The sequence below is a fragment of the Rhineura floridana genome, chromosome 9, assembly GCF_030035675.1.
Source record: "Rhineura floridana isolate rRhiFlo1 chromosome 9, rRhiFlo1.hap2, whole genome shotgun sequence".
In the NCBI taxonomy this organism is placed as follows: Eukaryota; Metazoa; Chordata; class Lepidosauria; order Squamata; family Rhineuridae; genus Rhineura; species Rhineura floridana.
In genome coordinates this window covers 1,793,335-1,796,820 of record NC_084488.1, presented here as the reverse complement: position 1 = coordinate 1,796,820, position 3,486 = coordinate 1,793,335, and the positions used below count along the sequence as shown (strand labels likewise).

The window sequence follows — 3,486 nt, the reverse complement described above, 5'->3', positions numbered from 1 at the left end:
CTACACATTTATAAACATAACTATCAAATTTCAAAACACATTCTTGTCGTCACCACCACCACATTGTAACAATGTTTTACTTCAGCAGACAGATTCAAAGGGTCCAAGGGATATCAGAGAAGGCACCAACCCTACCCTGTTGTCTGTCTCCTAGCAACTAGTGTTCAGAGGTGCACTAGGGATGCCAGATCTCAAGTTTTCAGCTGGAGACTCCGGCATCTGGGGGCCTTCTCCGGTCTTCGGTCAAATCACCCTCAAATACCTGGATCTCCGGCTTTCCAGGCTCCCGCCCAGCCACACATGCATGCTTCACACATACGCCGAAGGGGAACCATCCTTGCTCTCTGCTTCCTGGGAAGGTCTGGGCAGGCTGCTGCCCCCCCCCCAGCTGCTTGTTTGCACGCTCACTCACTCACTCAGCAACCAGCCACTGTGGCCACATCCCTCCATCCAAAGCTTGGAAAAGTTACTTTTTTTGAACTACAACTCCCGTCAGCCCCAGCCAGCATAGTCACTGGATTGGGCTGATGGGAGTTGTAGTTCAAAAAAGTAACTTTTCCAAGCTCTGCCTCCATCCCTCCGTCCCTCCCTGGTCCCATCTCGCTGCCGGGGACTCCCTTGCACAAGAAAGAGTGCGCAGCTGCAGCAGCAGGCAGAGGATCGCCTGGCAGCATGCGGGCAGGTGGCCAGCTGTGCCATGCAGGGCTCCCCCTGGGCAGCGGTGGCGGTGGTAGGGCTGGAGGGTGGCAGCGCGCAATGTAGCTAGGGGGCAGCGGCAGCCGGGCAACTGACACTATGCAGACAGGGCTGGGCACGGGCAGGTGGCATCCCCTCCCCGCTTGCAAGCCACTCTGCATGTGCAGCCTCTTGCTTTGCCTCACCTACGTCTGCTGGAAGAAAGAAACAAAGCCAGCAAAAGAGATAAGAATCAGAGTTTAAGTCTGGCTTGGTTTGCTTTACAACTGATTCATTTAAAACAATTATATGGATGAAGCCTGCAGTCCTTGCTTTGGCAAATCTTACTACTCATTTAAACTTATTCGTACAGTTGATGTCGCATCTGTTTTGGCACTCAGATCACTATTAAGTTGCCTAAAATATACTGTGTTTATTTTCATTTGTCTATGCGATTTGCATTTTGGGAAAAATGTGTTTCAGGTCTTTGTAGACATTCAAAAAGCTGGCTTTACCCTTACTACTAAAGCACTATTGGCATGAACCTGGATTAGGCTGCAATCCAATGCATGTCTACTCAGAAGTAAGCTCTATTGGGTTCAATGGGACTTACTCCCAGGTAAGTGTGTATTGGATTGTAGTTTAGTCACAAGCTTTGACTTCAGCTATTGAATCGTTTACACATTCAAGGGGTGGGTCAAAGTTTTAAAAAGTCCCTAATCTTTGCCAGGGACTCCTCTCTTTTATCGCAGGATAAGTAATAAGAGAGTTTTAAGTATTTATTGATTGTTGTTTTTTAAAAGCAGAGGGAAAGCCCAAGGATCATCTCCATTTCCCATCCCTGCAGTGATTATATGACAATATTGGTTGCCAACTTCAGTTGCTAGACTAAGGAAGGGAGCCTCTTACTTTTTCTGGAGGTTAGTAGTGGCCAAAATGAACGTTTCCTCTTTGAGAGTTCCAGAGGTTGGCAACTTTGGACATTTGCTGGAGCCCAAGACTGGCAAAGACCCCATTGCTGCTTCAACAGCATTGCTAGTGCCATTTCCACGCCACACACAAGAAGATCAGAGACAGTGTGAGAGAATTCTCACTGTGCATACCTCTGCTCTTTCAGTTTAAGGTAGCCTGAGGGCTCCTAAAATCCTGGAGGTGGCACTGAGCATGTCAGACCAGCCTATGTTAAAACAACGTCTTAAAACATACACATAAAAGATAAGGAATGGATTGAAAAGTATATCAGGCTATGTACAATAGGAGTCAGTGCTGACTGAGTGGTCTTGAGCATCTTCATTACAATATTTAGGCGGATAGCACAACTATTAAATTGGCATTAGGAGGAAGACTGAGATGAACTGCAGAATTACATTTTTAGTTTTATCAACCCAGCTGTTGTTGTTTTACAAATGCCACATGAACTCAAGGTTGTGAGATGGGACAGGAGTGAAAGGATCTGGGTTTATAGCCTTTTTAACATTTGTACCCTTCAGACCAAATGCTGGGATGACAAGGGAGCATTATACTCCCACAGAAGCCCGTAGTATCCCTGTATTAACCTTATTTTAATCTTTGAGGGGAACATGTAGATTAGATATTAGAAGTGTGAATCATGTAAGTCATGGGGGTGTACGTTCTACTGTGAACATAAACACTGAAATGCATTTCTGTTGCTCTGCCATGAGTAGGATGTCCCTGTGGTACAATGATGTCAGTGAGTTGACTTCACAAGGAGAACAGGAAAAGGCACATTTATGAATCATATCTGTTTGTTTAGCTATGCAGCTAAGAGATTTAAAAGGTTTGGTCATCTGGTACATGTATCAGGAGTCAGTACCAAGGGACACAGACACACTGGAGTCAGGAAAAACTTGTTTCTCAGACAAGGTCCCCACCCAAACAGGGAGCCCTTCTTCTCCGTGGGAGCCAATGACCTGACTGGGCAGGCAGGCCCAGCCCAGATTCTGCAAATGCTTCACTACTAGGGAAATGCCTAAAGCTGCAAGTCTGATATCTCACTACATGGGTCCGCGTCATACAGAACGGAAAGATCCTTGGTAGCTCTTGTTACAACTACACTAGCTTCTGATTCATTTCCAAACACAACTGAAACTGCTGGTTATTGCTTGGGTCTAGGATGTATCTACGGCCATACTACCCTAAACACACCCGATCTCGGAAGCTAAGCAGGATCAGGCCTGGTTAGTATGTGGATGGAAGACCCCCTGGGAATACCAGGTGCCGTAGGCTTAGTGGAAGGCAATGAATACCTCTTACCATGAAAACCCTATGAATACATCCAAAAAAGATCCGTAAGGTCACCATAAGTCATAATCGACTTGAAGGCATATAACAACAACAAGGATATATAAAGGGCTGTTCCGCCAATGTCAGGGGAGGCTCCTCTGTTAGGGCAAGTGGAGCAATGGCTACCCTCCTACCCCCAGCCAGCCCTCACCTGCCTGCCTTCTTACATTAAGTTCAGGCGGTGCCCTTGCTTGTCAGCTTCCTCCTCTTTAGTCTCTGTGTTGCTCTTGTCGAACTCATCAGGGAGAAGGAGGATGAGGAGATAACTGCACCGTTAGTTGGCTCTGCCTGCCATTGGCTCTGGCTCCACCTACCGTTTGGACTCTCTGCCTTCTGCCCCATTGGGCCACCACTGACCAATATGAGCTTGCCCAATCCGTAAGGGCTCCTACTGAGAGGAAGGATGGGATATTAATTAATTAATTCAGATCTGCAGAAGAGGCTATTCTCCACATCCTGTCATTATTATGCATGGCATTGAGAAAGTGGATAGAGAAAAGTTCTTCT

At 46.6% G+C, this 3,486-nt stretch overlaps 1 pseudogene; it reads left to right on the top strand.

Annotated features, from left to right (window-relative positions):
• The first annotated feature begins 2,813 nt into the window (after nt 1-2,813).
• On the top strand, nt 2,814-2,922 carry LOC133364668 (5S ribosomal RNA; annotated as a pseudogene).
• The last annotated feature ends 564 nt before the right edge of the window (nt 2,923-3,486 follow it).